Source organism: Panthera leo, chromosome B3, assembly GCF_018350215.1.
Source record: "Panthera leo isolate Ple1 chromosome B3, P.leo_Ple1_pat1.1, whole genome shotgun sequence".
NCBI classification, from domain to species: Eukaryota; Metazoa; Chordata; class Mammalia; order Carnivora; family Felidae; genus Panthera; species Panthera leo.
The window spans coordinates 72,538,174-72,557,919 of record NC_056684.1 but is presented as its reverse complement, the minus strand read 5'-3'; the positions used below and the strand labels follow the sequence as shown (position 1 = coordinate 72,557,919).

At 39.8% G+C, this 19,746-nt stretch overlaps 1 protein-coding gene and 1 long non-coding RNA gene across 2 annotated transcripts in view; one reads left to right on the top strand and one right to left on the bottom strand.

Annotated features, from left to right (window-relative positions):
* LOC122222610 (M1-specific T cell receptor alpha chain-like) overlaps positions 1-19,746 on the bottom strand; it is a 482,951-nt gene that overhangs the window by 404,119 nt on the left and 59,086 nt on the right. The gene's annotated exons all lie outside the window — the stretch shown is intronic.
* Positions 9,756-19,746, top strand: part of LOC122222320 — a 65,427-nt gene continuing 55,436 nt past the window's right edge. The window contains exons 1-2 of the long non-coding RNA XR_006203693.1: positions 9,756-9,869; positions 11,033-11,213. This is a non-coding gene — a long non-coding RNA (uncharacterized LOC122222320). The remainder of the gene's footprint in view (positions 9,870-11,032; positions 11,214-19,746) is intronic.

Sequence of the window (19,746 nt, the reverse complement as noted above, 5' to 3'; positions counted from 1 at the left end):
ATCCATATATAAATATATATGTATATATATCATATGTATATATATTTGTTGATTTATGATTCTGGTTAAGATAACTAAGAGAAGTAAAAAAATTTAAATATTATTAGTAAGTGTGCAGGCTAATTAAATTTTTTATGCAGTCATACTAGAAAGTCTGTGTGTGCACATGTGTGTCTATGAGCACATCTCAAAAATACATTTTTAAATTTTTTTAATGTTTATTTATTTTTGAGAGAGACAGAATGTGAGTGGGTCGGGGGCAGAGAGAGAGAGGGAGACACAGAATCTGAAACAGACTCCAGGCTCTGAGCGGTCAGCACAGAGCCTGACTCGGGGCTCAAACTCACGAGCTGTGAGATCATGACCCGAGCCGAAGTCGGACACTCAACCAACTGAGCCACCCAGGCGCCCCTCAAGAATACATTTTTACATTAAAAAAAACCCAAGCTGCAGGAAAATACACATGGTATAATCCAATTTATATAAGGGAATTGGGTATTTATATGAACGCTCTTATAAATGAAAGGGGATGAGATTATCAAGACATACTCCAAGATGTCAAAATGGGTTATCGTAGGAGCTGAGAAGGAAATGAAGTGGAGATTGGGAGAGTCAGTGTTGGACTTTCAGGCTTTACTCTACGTCCTTATGTAATAATATCTTGAGTCTTTTGCAATGAGAGAAAATGTGTGTGTTTGTGTGTGTGTGTTGTGTAATAATAATATCTTAGCATAAAACCTAAAAATGAAATATCCACATATTTGTCCTATAGTTACCCCTTTCCCCAAATTGCCTCTATCCCGGTGATGTGTGTTGTACAGATAAGCAACAAAGAAAATTCCAAATTTTTCTCAAGGGCAAATGAATCAGTTTCTGAAATTCATTCCCATTTTTGACAAGTTGGAAGGACTAATTGGTGCGATATCCAGAGGTTGGGTGCCTCCTCCGATCTGAGTGAAGAAAGTCTGTGAGACAACCCAATGGTTGTTCCCACCTATTTTGGGGAGACCTATATAGAAAGCAACATTTGATGAAGACAAAGAACTATGGCAGCACTGGGTGTTATATGTAAGTGATGAAATCACTAAATTCTACTCCTGAAACCATTATTACACTATATGTTAACTAACTTGGATTTAAAATTAATTAATTAAAAATATATTAAATTAAAAAAAAACAAAGAGCTATGGCAGATTCTCATTTCCCTTTCCCTTTATGGCAGGTTTACAGTTGTGTCTCTTCGTTTCCTTGCAAGCATTTTAGTCCTTCCCTTTAATAACTAAGCCCTTCTTCTGCATCCTCTTTGATCCTTTTATTCTTTCTTCCTTGACTTCCTTACAATCTTCTCTTCACCTCTTCCCCCTTTTCTTCTTTACGTCTCTTCTACTGGGCTCCGGCTCATTCTTGTGCAGTGACCTCTTGAGATGGCAGCTGCTGCTTCCCTTCCCCCCCTTTCCCTCCCCTCCCCTCCCCGCCAGGCAGATAGTGTACAGGTGCAGCCCCATCTGTCCCAGTGTGTGTCTCTGGTGATGCAGTAGTACACGGCGGCATCTCTCAGGGTAACCCGGGGCAGGATCAAGGTACTGGACTTTCTGTCTTTTGCGATGGTTAGAGAGGCCATTCCATTAGTCACATTGTCTTTTAGACCATGAATCAAATACTCTGGCCCGTGGTGGGGAATCTGTCGATACCAATGTATGTACTCATTCCCACTGATTGTGGAGTGGTTGCAGGGCAGGCGTACAGGTTCCTCTTCTGTACTCTCCATTGCATTTGGCTGTGTGGTCTTAGCATCGCTCATAATACCTGAGGGGTTGAGAAACAATAGATTAGCTCTGGGTGGTCAGTTGTGGGTGCCTCTAAGGTCAGGTTCACAAGCACTCCCAGAACTCTCCTCTTGGCCTTGTCCCAAAACCTAAGCATTTTTGTGTGTGCTACACAAGACAAGAGAAATATTACTGGCATGTATTATTGATCCCTCCAGATCCACAAGGCCAAAGATAAATTTCTGTGTTCCATGACACTTGGTCTCAAGGACCTCAAAACTCCTTACAGCCTGAGAGCTGTGAGACTCAGGAGGTCTTCTGTAAATAGTGGGTATGATTTGCTCCTCACAATGATACTCAGAGACACTCTCTAGAGAAACATAGATGAACAGAAGTGTATAAATGCAAATTTTGCCAGCCATTTGGTAAGTATAGTGAGAGAAATAGAAGAAACAGATGCCTGCCTTTTGCTTTAGCTGAGAGAGTTCTCTTTATTAGACCTAGATCACTTACCTAAAGTTAGGAGAATAGCTAATCCCGTCAGTGATCTCATAGTTCAAGTGCAAACTGGAGTCCCAGGTCGCAGAGCTCAGGATCTGTATCTTAGCCTACAGTGGGGGAGGTCCCAGCAAGACCTAGGCAGCCAGTAGCACAGCCCTCTGCCAGGCAGCTTTCCAGTTGGGTGTTTCCAAGCCAAGCATCAGATGAACACAGAGCAGTCTCTTGATTGGGTCTAGTCCCACCCCTAGGATTAAACAAAAAAATTTAAAAGAGAACAAGGATATTTTCCCAATGTCCAGGCCTAATTTAAAGGGCTTACACTAAGATCCTTTTCAAGGCTCAAACTCAAATTGGCTATGTCTGAGTGCAGCTGAATGAGCAAAATCATCCCCAAAGAGATTATCCAACTCTCATTTGTGGCACAAGGCAAAACCCACCACTAATTGGTGACTTGATGTTCCGCTGAGCTGGTATGAATGTCTTTTAATCCAAGAAACCTATATTGAGCCCTGGACTGTATAAGGAAGACGAGAATTCCTATCTGTATGCTCAGCCAGAGAAAGTACATCTCAGGAGCAGTAACAGACAATTTAACTTCAAAAGTTAGAAACTTCTTTCTGGTTAAAAAAAATGACCATAAGCTGAGCTAAAAATCCAATAACATTGGAAGAAAATATTTGCAAGTTTATGACAAAAATAACTTCACAGTTGTATGATACTACTGTGCGTACTCTAACAGGAAAAGAAAAAATTGGAATCCAGTGTAAAAGCCAAAGTGAAAAAAAAAAAAAAGCCAAGGTGCCTGGTATTCAGGTCTTCCATGTTGGCTCCTGAAATGATATTTTAAGCTTCTTCCAGACAGACGTTGTTGGATGCCTCTGGTCTTGATACAGAAACCAATGACTTGAATGGTACTTATTCCTATCCCACCTGAGCCCATCTTCAACACATATTTTCTCATCTCCAAGCCTAGTGGTGGTGTGCATTGAGGCCGCTAAAAAGAAGGAAGGAATGAGAAGAGATTATTTGAAATGAAGCCATTTTACAAGAGGTGGAAATAAACATAAAAGAGTTTCCCTATTTATTCTAAAGAAATGGTTGTTATTAAAGAAATGGGATAGAATAAAATTAAAATTTTTCATCCTTCTCTGCTCTAATAACTAAGCTTATCACTTTACTATAGGAACCAATATTTGGCCATTAAAAATTAAACTATTAATCACCTCTCTCTTTTCTTCCCATGAGAGGTCCGCTCTTTGCTCTGCATTGGGTAAGAGGTTTACCTATGTCCTTGAAGCTGTGTTCTCATTCCACGTGAGATTATGAAGTGCAAGGTGACAGGGGAGGAAAGTAAAATTTTTGCGCAACTCAGTGATAATCTCCCCCTCAGTCTGGAAGGAGCTTTGATTTGCAGGTGTAACAGCCCCCTCTTGTGACCGTGTGTATGAACTTCTTTACTTAGAACTAGGAACCAAGTCTGTCCACAGTCTTTCAAGGTTTGTGTTTTAGGTCTAAAGTTAAATACCTTGTCTATGATACCTCCCTCTAGTGGAAGGCTCAGTGAAGACCTTCCTACCACAATACTCTGAGATGAAAGACTGAATTATTTTCAGTCACGCAGGGATTTTAGAACTATTTCTGTTAGGTTTTTTCTCCCAGAATTAGTTGTAAAACTCACTCTCAACCAAATTCTTTTCACTTCCCTTAGTACTTTCTTCTTCCTGTGTTTGAAGGCAGTTCCCAAAGCCTACATTGTTTGTTGTTTAGCATAGGATTTGGTGAAAAGGGGCAGAAAAAGGAAACTATTAGCAAATAATGCATTGTTTTAGGCAAGTCGCTTTTCTAAGGGGAACAGAGGGGATCTATCTGGCAGGTTATCTCACTAATGCTGACTAGGTAATTCCATGTTAACTGGTTAAAGTTTACATTCCTGGAAGGTTGGAACTACAGTTAGGTTAGGGATTAAGTCTTGGTTTACTGATGTGGGGTTTAGCACAAGTGACTCCATTTTGAGCCTTCTGTTTCCTTTTTAACAAGCCTAACTGTTTAGGGACAATTAGAGAAGCACTGGGTGGTTTACTTTAACCCAAGATACAAATGTAATACTTGGCAATCTCAGGGAACAATATTGTTTTATACACTGAGCTCAATTAGGAGAACATTTTTTTAATAGAAAGGAAGTTTACATTAGAAAGTCTCAACTGGGCTACCACAGTGCCTTCCTTCTTCCTGTCAGTGGTTCATGGGTTTTTCCTAAGCCTCTAAGCAGGTGGCTGCCTTTGTGGAGCTCCAAGGTTTTTGTTCATCTTCCACTATTATTTTTATTACCGTGGAACTACTGAGAGCACAGAAATACACCGCCGAGTCTGCCAGTTGTACGAGAGAGATGGTGAGAGCGATGGATTTTTCTGTCTTTTGAAAGTTCATGGAGAGGCGACCCTGCTTTGCATTTGGCTTGCTTTCATCCTGGTAAATGAGGAAATGCATCCTTCCACTGGGAAGCTGTTTGTACCAATACAAAGTATAGTAATTACTCCAACTGGTTTCATACTTGTACTCCATGGTGGCAGCTTTTCCTTCCTGAATTATTACCGTATTCTGCATTTGGATCACTCTCTCAGCCATGCCGGATCCTATGGAAAAAGAAAGGAAGTTTGGTTCTCTGAAATGTCTCAGATGGGTCATGAGGACTGGATTAATTTATGACACAAGGAGAAAGAAAAGAACCACATAGCATTTCATTTGCCCATCATCTCTCTTCCCTCTTAATATCCCTGTCCGTTACAGCTTGCAGAGTCCCATTCTCGAACTAGAAGAGGCAGCTGAGGCCTCATGTTTACCGCCACTCTTACTGAAGCCAAAGGAGGCCAGGAATGCCCACAGCAGGCCAGGGCAGAGCATGATAGAAATTCTTCTGGTTGAAATTTCTCTTGGTCTCACTCCAGTCCAGAGACCAGCTCTTATCTGAGTCTCTGAGTGTAGGGTTCCTGGGGCTATAAGATGTTTCTGTCCCCAAATAGGAAGTAAGGTTCACAAGTGGGATGTCCCACTGCTATATGCAGAGACTGAAAATCTATCCCACCGCAAACCTCTGCTTTGCCTTGATGTTCTTCTGTAGCAATACACTTGAAAAATGGCTATTCTATCCAGCAGGGTACAAAAATGAAGTTTAATTATCTTTTTGTTATTGAATTCTCACTTAATATTATTGTGATCAGAGACTATATTCTGAATGATTTAAATCCTTTGCAACTGATTAAGTCTTGGTTTAAGATCCTGAATATAGTCAACTTTGATCAGTATTCTGTGGGCATTTGAAAAGAATATATATTCTGTTGTTTGAGGTTAAAGTGTTCTGAGATATGTAAAGTAGGTAAAGAATATTAATTGTGTTGGTCATATTTTCTCTACATTTCTACTGAGACATGTGTGTTAATGCCTGCCACTGTGGTTGTATATTTGTTTGTTGATTTTTACATCAACAAATTCTACTGGTTTAATTCTACTGATTTATGTTTGATATATTTTGAAGCCATGCTATTAGGTGCATATAAAAATAGAATTGTTCTTCTATCTTCTTGGTAGATTGTGCACTTAATCATTTTGAAGAGTTGTTCTATATCTCTAATAATTCCTGGTTTAATGTCTACTTTATCTGATATTGGTATAGCTCCTCAGCTTTCTTTTGGCTAGGGACTCCCACAGTCTTGTTATCCATATGCAACAGAATGAAACTGTTATCTCTGCCTCCCACCGTACTAAAAAATTAACTTGAAATGGATCAATGACCTCAATGTGCAAACTAAAACCATAAAACTCTTAGAAAAAAAACATAGATGTAGATCTTTGTGACCTTGAATCGGGCAATGGTTTTAAAATACGACATCAAAACACAAGTAACTAAAGAAAATATAGATAGATTAGACTTCATCAAAATTAAAATCTCTTCTACTTCAAAAGATACTATCAAGAAGGTAAAAAAGAGAACCCCCAGAATGGGAGAAACTATCTGGAAATCATATATCTGTTAAGGGTTGAGTATCTGGAATATATAAAGAACAACTTAAGGATAAAAAGACAAATAACCCAAGGAAAAATTTAATTTTAATAGGGTTTTCCTAGACTGCTAGGGTTGGTGGAGATAAAGGTGACAGGGAATGTTACTTTCCCGAATATACTATACATATTTTCACTATATTTTCTTTTATATAATTTTTATTTTCTATCTTGTGTTTTTATTTCCTATTCACAAATCCAAAAGTAATTTGTATTACAAATATTTTCACTACTCTTAGCTTTCCTTTATAAATATTATTTTCTTTTGCCTTATAAAGGAGTTGGTGACGTTTCTTCCCTTCTAATTTGAATCATTTGTTTAAAATAGTTATTACTTTCCTTTCATAAAGGAGCATTGGGAAAAATGGAAAAATTTCATACCATTGCTGATGTATATATAGACCTATGAGGAATGAAAGAAATCGGTGGTATGTTTGGGCAAAATCTCAAAACTCATGAGTAGTATCAGTTGAACCCTGAGTATAGACATTCCTCAAAAACTTTCCCAGTTATTTCTGGTGAGCAGAGGAGAGAGGCAGAGTTACATGTTGCTATCTCTTCCTGTTTATCCTACTCAAAAACAGTGTCTGACACATAGCAGACAGTAAATATTTGTTGAATGTAGAATAGTTGCAATGTGAAAAAGTTTTGCTGGAATTTTTCTGATTGCTCCTTGAATTGCATCTTTTATAATGAACACCCAATACTTTGAAGATGGATTGTACAAAGGAGAATGGCCATAAACGTTACATGAAAAGTATATTTTATATGTTAGACTGATACGGAGGCATTTGCAGATGGATCATCTAGAGTAAGAATATTTATAGTAAATGGTTATCTTTGAGCAGCAGAATTTTAAATGACTTTAATTTTCTATCACATTTTCTATACTCTCAAAAGTGTCCATAATGAGCATGTGTTAGTTTTCATAATTATTTAAGGCAATATTTTTTTTCTGAAGGCCTTCCACATTGTCACCCAGAAGAGTTTTAGATCTCTTTGGCACATTATGAACCATGTAAGATTTCAATGAAAGTAACTTAAATACCCCAATGAGGTTATTCTTACAATTTATTTATTGACTTAAAAACACCACTATTTCTCTAGAATATAATATATTGGAGCTAGTACAAATTGCAGTAGCTCATCTTGAGTTATTGAAAATGGAATTTTTAATAATCACAATGATGAGATCTCTGCATTCATTTCAAATTGGAAATAAACACATTACAGCAAGCCATTCAATCCCAAACCTGCTCAAGGACAAAGAATGTGGCTGGGTCCCCAGCTACAGGCTGCAGGTGCCTGAAGAGTTCTATATAACTACTAAACAGAAATCCAAGGCTGAGTTTCCTGACTGGGTGGCTGTGATATGCAAGAAGGCACATTCAACTTTTTTTTTCAACAGTACTGTGAATCTCCTGTCCTGTTTTCTATCAACATTTGAATGAGTCTGTTAGAAATGTAGAGTCTTTCTCTGCTTCCTTCCTGTACCAAGGAAATAATTCAAAGCCCTGTCAGTATAACTGTACTTGATAACAGCTATTTTTCTCTCCCAGACATTCAGAATTGAAGGACTCTGCCCCACATCCTTTTTTTTTGGCCACTCACCCCTGTTGAAGCAATGAAGCTGAGTTACTGGATAATTTTCAGAATTTGCAATTTATTTTTAGAGTCTATAGGAAACTTGAGAACCAGAATGACCCTCTTTTCCTTCCCCAGACTTGTGATGGATCCTTCCAGAAACCCTTGGACTCACAGTGTCAGCATCTGTGACAAATCTTAGATAAATATATTAATAAGAAACATCCTTTTTTTTTTTGCCAACTTCCTCAGAATTATACCTAGCGAATAAAAGTGTATGAATTAACATCTCTGTCAGGAGCGTCCAATCACGTCATCGCTAGGAACAGAAAATAGAAGCCATGAAAATATAGAGTTCTACAATAAGGCTGCCCTGACTTAAGTACCAAAGTTTTCCTGAAACAATCTTATTGTTTCATGAGCCATTGAAACTCCAGCTTCTTGAATTATTGTTAATGTATATAAACTTAAGAACACTATTGTGGGATCTCAAGAAACTTAACAGAAGACCATGGGAGAAGGGAAGGGGAAAAAATAGTTACAGAGAGGGAGGAAGGCAAACCATAAGAGACTCTTAAATACAGAGAACAAACTGAGGGTTGATGGGGGGGTTTGGTGGGGGGGAGGGGGAGGTGGGTGATGGGCATTGAGGAGGGTACCTGTTGGGAAGAACACTCTTGTGGTTATGTTAAAAAGGAATCTCTTGGGGCGCCTGGGTGGCGCAGTCGGTTAAGCGTCCGACTTCAGCCAGGTCACGATCTCGCGGTTGGTGAGTTCGAGCCCCGCATCAGGCTCTGGGCTGACGGCTCAGAGCCTGGAGCCTGTTTCCGATTCTGTGTCTCCCTCTCTCTCTGCCCCTCCCCCGTTCATGCTCTGTCTCTCTCTGTCCCAAAAATAAATAAAAAACGTTGAAAAAAAAAAAAAAAAGGAATCTCTTTCTGGGGCGCCTGGGTGGCTCAGTCGGTTAAGCGTCCAACTTCAGCTCAGGTCATGATCTCACGGTCCGGTCCGTGAGTTCAAGCCCCGCATCGGGCTCTGTGCTTACCGCTCAGAGCCTGGAGCCTGTTTCGGATTCTGTGTCTACCTCTCTCTCTGACCCTCCCCCGTTCATGCTCTGTCTTTCTCTGTCTCAAAAATAAATAAATGTTAAAAAAAAAAAATTAAAAAAAAAAAAAAGGAATCTCTTTTTGAGTACTCCACTTCAAATTTTTAACTCCACACTCAACTTGAAGTTGTCCCTGCTCAGTGAGATGTCTCCCTTTCTGTATTTGCTCTTGCTCCCCGCAACAACAGATGGCTGTTTGTTATTCAGTGCTTGCTAGGCTTACTGTGTGGATAGGTAGCCTCTGTTATCTTGGTGCAGTGTCAATCTTAGACTGATCCATGTACCTGGTCCTTGGATCTTGGATTTTCTCAGCATTAGGACCTCTGCTCCTGTGTCAGCCAAACACCACATGTTTCTCTATGCGTCTTGTGTAAGAAAATGTTCTGCCTCTTCCTCATTGTGTAAGCAGAGTTAGGGGGTCCTCAGAAAAAGAAAGATGAAGCATAGCTTTCAAGACACAAGAGAAATCATTTCAGGCCCGCATCTATTTTTGTGATTTATGCCCAACAGGACTACTTGCCCAAGCATCCTGCTTGCAGAATTTCCGAAAAGGTGTTGGAAATTAAAAAGAAATGCAAAAACCTCAGTAGTTAAAGATTTTAAGGAAACAAAGGGAATGCAAAAACTAGCAGTCTCTCCAAAGCCCAACATATCAGATATGATAAATCAGTAGTAAAACTCCCAGTGCTTTTTCAAAAGTAAGGATTGACCTAACACACATTCTTGAATCATTTTTGCAGGATTTAAGCCCCTTTGAGCCTCAAACACCAGGCTAACTGGAGCAGAGAATTGAAGATACTGACCCTTGCTGGCCTTCATGACTTCAATCAACTAGGACCTGGACTCTGCCGTCTTAGGTTGGCTTCTGTCACAATTCTATACTGAACTCTCCTTTGTCAAGCCCCTTCGTGAATATGCAGAGAGTCATGCTTTGGAAATTATTCCCTGTGACCTCCTTATTTGCTGCAAAGAAAGATTACTTTGTATGACGACTCCCCCCTCCGTGTAGTCTCTGTTAACTCACCAGCGAGAGAACTCATGCTTGTTCAGTTACAATTGGTAGCAGAATGATTAATGGAACTGTTATAGGATTTTCAGCTCAGGATGTTTTCCTGCCCCTTCGACAAAGGTAGATGGCTTTTTCCTTGACTATTCTCTCTGTTGCAGTGGATCTTAACTGTACCCTAGGGGTGTGTGTGTGTGTGCGCGTGCGTGTGCGTGTGTGCATAGGCGTGTATGCACACATGTGACAGAATTTGTTCTTTATCCCCATGCCCAACAGCCTCAGGCTTTTCCTTTCTGTGAGAGACTGACCTGGGCAAGGTTCTTAGGCAAGGGACTTTTGCCTCCTGCTGTCACAGCCAATCACATGGTGCAGACCAACATCTCTGATGGGGCTCCCTCTGTCACCCTCTCTGCTCCCATTTTTGCGAGCACAAGGTGGAGATCTGTGAAAATGGTCCCACCAGTGAATACAGACTCCTCTTGAGTCTGTGACTCCCTGCAGTTCTACATTGTCATGAGAGCCCTCACTCAGTCTTGTGGCTGATTTCTTCTTGCTTATAAGGCAGCCAGCTCCTGTTTTACCTATGGTCTGCTACTGTGGTGCCAGTCCAGATGCCTACTTGTCCTTGGAGTACCCTGTTCCTGTTTGGAATCCAGCCTACTTGGTTTCCTTGTGAATTCAGGTCTCTAATAGGTAAAAGCAAAGTTATGATTTTGCTGTTTATCTAGTTTTACATGGTAGGGTGGATATGACACTCTTTCATGCTTTATATATCTTATGACAAATTGGAACTCTGTCCATCTTCCAGTGCACCTAAAATTGAAATATTGGCATCAGGAATGCAGCACTGCAAAATATATAATCATTGTAAGTCACAATTCATAATTGAAATATCTCCTTCCTATTCAATCAGAATAGGACAGCGCTGTTTTACCTTCTGCTGGTTGTATTTTAACTTCTACTGATCGCTAAACCCCCTTTAAGAAAATGAGCCTATTTATATTTTATTTTTAGGAATTTTGTAGAAACTAGAATCTTCATTGGATCTTTGCTGAAGAAGGAACAGGCAAGTTCCAGAAGGGATCTTTGCTGATTCTGTGATTTCAGCTAGATTCCCATGATTGGGAATCATGGGAGTAAATCTGGATCCAAGAAGAATAAATCCCAAAGAAACACTGCAAGGCCGAGGAATCAGGTAATGATAGTTTATTCTGGCCCAGATGGGCTCTTTCTGGGACCTTTAAAAATAGGTCCTGAAGATGAGCTTATGGATAGTATAGATATCCAGGGAACATCTTCTCTATTATTATTCACCTTGGTCTTGATTCCACAGATCATGAGGAGGAATATTTTATAATATATATAAGGGAACTTGGACACAGACACTTCCCTTAAAGCAATTAGAAACAACTGAATGGTTTTACCTAGAATCTAATTTTTATTCTCGGAATGAACAAGTAATTGACGACACCAATGGGAGTAAGTATTCAACAAGCATAGCAATCCTAATTTCAGTACACAAAGATACAATTTCAGGGGAGGAAGGTCCAAATTGTCCAGCAACAGGTAATAACCACAAAAAAGTTGACACTTGATGTATTTCATTTTTGATTCTCATAAGTTGTCAAAGCCTTAGGTCAGGGCACACCGTGAAGAAGAAAGGAGGTGAATGATTTGGCACTGTGTCAGACCTGCAGACATGTGAGATAGGGTCTCTTCATTATCCTTAGCAGAGGATTCCTAGGAGGAATTTTGGGGAAAATGACTCATCAGAATCGAAAGACCAGTCCTGTGGACTTGACAAAAAAACAAAACAAAACAAAACAAAAAACAAAAACAAAAAAAACCATTGGGAAGTAGGTGACTGAATAAAAAAAAAACCTTCTGTGATTTAGAATCTGCAATCTAACTTTTCGTTTTCCATGAACAAGTCAGGTAGATACAAACTCAACTGCAGACCCTAGAGTATATAGTAGTGCCTCATTACATGCATCCTTTAACTCAGTGATGATTAATTAAAGCTTGTGATGGCCACGTGACTGTAGGGGGACTCCATTCAACAGACCAGCTACTTGGAGTATGGGAGTCAAAGGGCATGGTAAGCCAAACTGAAGTTGGCAAGGGTTAGAATGAAATGCAGTCAAACAGGTAAGAAAACGTGTCTGGTCCAGAATAGGTTACTATCCTACTTAGTGTGATATATGCTTCTGTCCTGTCCATAGTCTTAGTTGAGGTTCCGTTTCTCTGGTTGGTCTTCAAGGCATCCCAGCATATAAATTTCTATTTTGTGTGCTTGTTTTTCCCCAGTGTCTTCTCTGATTTATAATAAGAAATATGTATTTGGTCTTTAACCCCATTCATGGCACAGAGCTCTTAAGATCTTTGGAATTTCCTGTGATAAGAGCTTTGAAGGTGTCTTTTATGTTAATGAGGTGACTTTTGGAAAGCGCTTAGGCAACCTAAGGATGGGGACTGCTGCTGGGGACCAGCCTTGTGATTCATTTGGAGCTTTCAGTACCCACCCCCTACACTCCAGGGAGAGGAGGAGGGCTGGAGGCTGCCAATGGCCAGTGACTTAATCAGTCATAGCTGAGTGATGAAACCTTTGTAAAAACCCAAAAGGACAGGGTACAGAGATCTTCTGGGTTGGTGAACACGGGGAGGTGCTGGGAGAGTGGCTGAGAGAGCATGGACGTTCCGCACTCCTTCCCTATACCTTGCCCTCTGCACCTCTTCCATCTGGCTGTTCCTGGGTTCCTGACATCCTTTTCTAATAAACCAGAATCTAGTAAGTATAACATTTCTCTGAGTTCTGTGACCCACTCTAGCAAATTAATGAGACCTGAGGAGGAGGTCATGGGAACCTCTGCTTTAGCCAGTTTGTCAGAAGTACGATAGCAACCTGGACTTGCAACTGGCATCAGGGGTCTAAGGAAGGTGTTGTTGGAATCTCTCATCTCTGGTAAGTTGGTCAGAAGTACAGGTAACAACGTGGGCTTTCAACTGCATCTGAAGTGGTGGGGAGCAGTCTTGTGGGACTGAGCCCTCAACCAGTGGGATCTGTCTCCAGACAGATAGTGTCAGAGTTGAGTTGAATTGTAGGATCCCCAGCTAGTGTCTGGACAATTGCTTGGTGTCGTGGGAAGTCCCTCCCACCCCCACAATGGAGTTGAGTCCAGGAACTCAAAAAGAACTATCTGCCCCAAAAGATTGAGTTGAGCAGGTATAAAATCTAGAATAATCAAATATAATTTTAAAATACTGTCCTTCATGTGCTGCTTTAGTTTAAAAATGCCATACTCCCTGGGAAGAAATAGATATACGATGACATCTGAGGACTGTGACTTTTGCAAATGGTCCTGAGTGGTCCCAGAGCCAGCTGTGAAAGAGTACTTCTTGGAATGTATTTAACAACTTCCTTTCTGGATCTTATCTTACACACTGTAACTGCCAGCTGCTAACACATGTCTGGGTAAAGTTTGAGACTTCCCTGGGAGTACAAGAACAGGAAATTGCCACAGGTTGAGTTCTGGCTTTTTGTAAGGCCATCTCTGAGACAAGAGAAATATGTTGCAGTCTTCCAAGTATGATAATAATGTGATGAGCCTGATAGTTTTACCTGCTTTCTGGAAATTCACAGAATATTGACCCTGTGTTGCACTGGTTTCTGTATCTGTGTGCTGGGGAATGAGGAAAATTCTCTCCCTTCCGGGAGGCCTTTTGCACCAATGCAATACATAACATATAACCCTGGCATCATATGAACAGTCTAGTTTCACAATCTTGCCCTCCTGCCTAGATGGTGTTGGTTGGGATTGAATGACATTTTTGGACACGCTAGATCCTGTAGACAGAAAAAATAACAAGACTGATCCCCTGAACTGATCTGTAAGGGAGCTGGCTACCAGGGTATGAGTTAAATCTTCGGTCAAGGCAGAAGGAGTAAAAACTCTGGTTCCTTTCTCCTTCCTTCTATTTTCTCAGGAATGTCTGTCGTAGTTAGCCATTGTTCATCCCCTCTGCTCCCTACCTCCAATCCCCCCTCAATCCTAAACTGTCCTCAGCTTCACTAGCAGCAACTATCCCTACCAAGGAAGACAGAGGCCACCAGTGCCCATGATATGCTGAGAAGAGTCATGTTGGCACCTCTATCTCTAGGAAAGGAAACTTCTGCTCGGAGCCTGGGATTCATTCTTATTCAGTTTTTTGTAAAGCTCAACCTAGAATTGGTGGAGAGGGACACTGCAGCTGTTTCAAAACAGGTTTGATAGGGAAAGGTTGTCAGATCATATCCTGCTCACACTTGCACGGACTAAGTTTAGCTGTTCGTTGTGTTTAAGATAGCTGCTTTCCTCCTGAAAAAGCTGTTCAGTTATTCTCCAGAAATTTGGGGGCCATGTACATTTATTCTCAGATTTGGTTTGACATTAAAAATATATAATACCTGGCTCAGTCGGTTGAGCATCCGACTTCGGCTCAGGTCACGATCTCACCGTTCAGAGTTCGAACCCTACATCAGGTTCAGTGCTGACAGCTCAGAGCCTGGAGCCTGTTTCAGATTCTGTGTCTTCCTCTCTCTCTCTGCCCCTCTCCTGCTCGTGGTCTCTCTCTCTCTCTCTCTGTCAAAAATAAACATTAAAAATTTTTTTTTAAAAATATAATACCTGTGTTTTCTTTCCCAAATAAAAAAAATATATTTTATTTTTTAAAGTTTATTTATTTATTTTTAGAGAGAGAGCATGCGCACATGCATGAAAGAGAGGGGGGAGGGCAGAGAGAGAGAGAGAGAGAGAATCCCAAACTGCCCCAGTGCAGAGCCCGACTTGGAGCTTGAACTCACAAACCATAAGATCATGACCTGAGCCAAAATCAAGAGTCAGATGCTTAACCAACTGAACCAACCGGGCACCCCAAAGAAAAAATATTTTAAATTAAAATACCAAGGAGGATCTCCATCCTTGTATAGGGGTAGATAGATATTTTTACAACATGGAATTTCATGATAATACTGGTAGCCATGCATTCTTTTCTGTTTCCTTTCCTGCTCAGTTCATGTTTTCAAACACTTTTCTTTGAAGTCCACTCTCTTATCTGATTATCTGTATTTCGGATTAGGCTTCTGGTTGTGATCTAAGTAACTACATTTCATTAGACAAAAGAAAATTTCCATTTTATTCAATGTTATCTGCCCTGGGCCCAGCTATAACGACAGATCATGTCTATGATAAGATGTTATTTCCCTGATTCCAGGTCACTAACCAGTCTGTGAGATTTGGCAAAAATAACCTTTTTTGCTCTATTCTCGCCTCCAGCCCCTCACACTGCCCAACTAAAAAAAGAAATCTTGGAACCACCATGCCATGTTGGTCATCTCCCACAATTTTATTTAAAGAAACTAGACTCACTTGCAATGACCACTTTTGTTTAACAATAAAGATAGTAAATAAATAGCCCAATAAAAACAGTAGATAAAATTTACGGAACACTTAACATGTTCTAGGAACTTCATGCATGTGATCTTACTTAATCCTTGCCTTGTGGCAAGGCACAAGGAAACTTGTGAGAAATTATTACTCCTCCCACCCCAGAAACTTGCTTAATATGACAGAGCTAGTGAATGATGGACTTGGGACCCAATAGCTTTTTGAGACTGAACTTGATTACATACTACTTGTCACCTACCCCCCCCCCTTCTGCTTCTCTTTCTTTCATGTTTTATTCCAAGTTAAAATAGAAAAATTACTTAACTCTTGAGGTGAAAGAACTGTTACTGTTGTCAAGAGATGTAGAAACTAAACAGCTTTTATCCACCTTATTTTTTAACTCAATTTTATGGGATCTAAGTTATGTAATGTAAAGTCACATTTCAAATGTAACACTTAGAGAGTTTAACAAATGTATACTCCTGTGTAACCACTACACCAATTAACGCATAGATTATTTTTTATCACCCTATCAGTTTCCTTATGATCCACTGTGCTCAGTGCCTTCCTTGGGGACAGAGATGGAAAAAAATCATATCACTTGTATGATTTTTGTATTAAATTTGCCATTTTCTGGAATTTCTTATATGTGAAGTAACCGAGGAGGTACTCTTTTGTGCCTAGCTTCTTTCAGAGTAATGGTTTTTTTTAATGTTTATTCATTGTTGATAGAGAGAAAAAGAGAGAGTGAGTGGGGGAGAGGCAGAAAGAGGGGGACAGAGGATCTGAAGCAAGCTCTGTGCTGACAGCAGAGAGCCCAATGTGGGGCTTGAACTCACGAACTGTGAGATCATGACCTCACCTGAAGTCAGACACTCAACCAAATGAGCCACCCAGGTGCCCCCTTTAGAATAATGTTTTAAACATTCATACACATTAATGAATGAATTGGTCATTTATTTTTGTTGCTGAGTAGTATTCAATTTTGTGAATATATCAGTTTCTTTATTCTTGTCCATGTTCTTTCTTCTGCCATCTCCAATCTGCTGTTGAGACCATCTCACGAAACATTCAGTTTTTATACTCTTAAGTTCTAAGATTTTCATTTGTTTCCTTTTTTATGGTTTGCATTTCTTTGCTGAGATTTTATTTCTGTTCACTTACTAAGAACATTTTGATTCGATTTTTGGGATATATATTCTTTTAGTTCTTTGTACATAATTGCTTAGCACTTTATAATATTTGTCTGCTAAATTCAATAACTTGAGCCATCTAGAGTTATTTTCTTCAAATTTTATTATTTGTTTATTTATTTATTCATTTATTTATTTATTTTTGAGAGAAAAAGAGAACACAAGTGAGCAAGGGGCAGAGAGAGAGAGGAGCAGGGCGCATCTGAAATAGGGCACAAGCTCACCAGAAGTGGGGCTCGAGCTCACCCCATTGGGACTCGAACTCATGAACTGTGAGATCATAACCTGAACAGAAGCCACATGCTTAATGACTGAGCCACCCAGGTGCCCTCCCAAAGTTAGTTTCTATTTGCTTTCTTCTTGACTGTGAGTCATATCATATGCATGACCAAGCTAGGACACCATGATGATGTATGGCGAACTTTGCCGCTTTTTTTTCTCATTCAGTGGGACACCTGTTTTGTCATGACTCTTTGATTCACCATCTCTCAGTAACATCATCAAGAAGATGGGACCTTCACCACTCTTCTGCCTGTACCAGTTTAAAGAATATAAAGTCATTTTTTTTTTTTACTTTACTTACTTATTTTTGAGAGAGACAGAGAGCACAAGCGGGGGGTGGGGGCAGAGAAAGAGGGAGAATCTCAAGCAGCCTCAGCCCTGTCAATGCAGAGCCCAAAGGTGGGGCTCATGAGATCCTGAGATCTCATGACCTGAGCTAAAATCAAAAGAGTTGACTAACTCAGCCTGAGCCACCCTGGAGCCCTAGGAATATAAAGTCTTTGAGGAATTGCAAGTTTTTGAGTCTTGCATTTCTTGGATGATCAAGGATTGAGGTCTCATGGCTTCTCATGCCTGATCAGAACATAGAAAACAGAACATAGAACATGATATCTCAATCTCATAAAAGGAAGGGTGATTTTTCTCCCCTCCTTTACTCAAAACATAAACATCACCACATAGTTACAGAACATTTCCCACACTTCCTCTTGCATCTGGTTTTCAAAACGATCCCTCCCAGGACAGAAGGATGACCCAGTTCCTGCCCTCAGGCTGCAGTCACTGTTATAAGCCTCTCCCGGACTGAATCCTGTACTCCCAGGCCCACTGCCACAACAGAGTGCCCAAAACCATTTTCAGGAGGGTCTCCATCCTTTGGCTCCCCAGCAAATCCAGTGGACCAAGTCAGCTTCTGAAGGGGGTTCCTCAGCAACGGTTAAGTTCCAAGTGAGGCCTGTTTGCAATTGTTTCCAGAACACTGTAACTTTGGAGGACAACCAAGCAGAGAGACATCACAGCTCTTTCACTCTTCGTACAGAACTACATACCTCTAGCTAGAATACTTTCAAAGCAATTCTTCCCTGTGGCCAAGCTGAGAAATGTAGATTAAAATGGATTTCGGCTTTTCTTTAATAAGTTTACATCTAAGATATGTCTTTTTCTTGCTGTAAGGAAGAGCCTATCAATCTACTGGGTTAGAGAGAGAATTACTCCAGGATGAAGAGAAAAAGGAAAATCAAGGGAAAAATATGTATGCAATTATATATAAACATATGTATGCATATATGAAAACAGAATAATATTTCAAATAGTGTAACATTTCACTGTACCATTTGCTTGTTCAGATCCCTTTTAGTGCTCATTAATGCCTTCAGGATAATGTAAAGGCCTCTTAAAATGGCTTATAATTATTTTCACAAAGTGGATTCTGCTTATTGCTTTAGTTTTATATTTACCGTTGCCTATTTTGAGTTGCATGCTCCAGCCACTCTGAATTCCTTTAATGTAATTCTCTAATTTTGTCTTTATACTTTTGCACATTCTATTTCTCTTTCTGTAATAGTCTGCCTGACTCCCTCTTTGACGAATGCTTTTATAAGTCCTAATTTAGATGTCACCTCTCCCAGGTAGCCTTCCCTTTAGACGCCTCTGTTAGGTAGTTTAATTTTATTTGCCTCCTGTGATAGCTTTGATTACCCTATTTTGTAACACACCGCACAATATTACATGATTCCTGAAGGCATACACAATGTCTATTTCTTTTCTGATTGCATCTCCTATGTTGAAGTCTAAGGCACATGTTGGGTGTCAAATGAATGAACTATTATAAGAATCTCAAGTCAATAGAGAACACATTTGGCAAACCCACAAAGATTATGATTGCTCATTTGTAAAACTGAGATTATGGCTGCTTTGCAGTGTTAGTTTGAGAAATATAAATAAAACAATGTATAATGTTATTCATGACATAATCTTGGCCTTCAGTCCTGACATTCACTATGATCTTTATTGCCTTGTATGTGTTGTTCCTACTTTTAAGATCACTTCCATCACTTCTTCTGTCCTGCAACCTGATTAACTCCTACTAAACTTCCTGTCTTAGCTTGGGCATCACATCACAGACTCTACACTGTCTTTGACTCACTACTAAGGCTGGGTGGGGATGGAATGCTATATGCCTTCAGATCACCCTTTGCTTTCTTAAGCTTAGTCCTTGATTCACTTTAGAGTACAAATCGAGTGACAGAAGATACTATACTCTGCATTTTCTCACAGCTCTTTTTAAGTTCTATGTGTGTAGAACTTAGCGGGTACTCAATGAATAATTGTTGATTGATCAAATGAATAAAATCTGAGAGCAGCGTTAGCTGGAAATTTTTGTCCTTGCATTACTCATGAATACTTGAGTATGAATGAATTACTCCTGATATAAGATGCTAAAAAGCTGATCATTTGCTCACGATGACCTAGCACACTCATGACGAGGTCAATGGTAGAAAGCAACTCTTTATTAATGTCACTTCTCAAGTGTATCAAATAAGAAAAGGCTATAGACTGATGAGTGTGGGAATTAATAAAATGTGAACGTTGTAGTATAAAGAGCTTGAACAAGAATAATAGGGATGAGATTGTATAAAGCATTCTCTTTTCTAGTATGACTTCTTATATCATCTTAGGAATGTAGAAAATACATCAATCTACTGCCTTATTATAGCCTCTCTCATACATAGACATGAACTAGGGTAAATATAAATGGCACTCAGAGTGAAAACTGTCCATCGTAATGGAACTTTATAACTAAATTTGAATAATTTATAAATCATGTTAAATA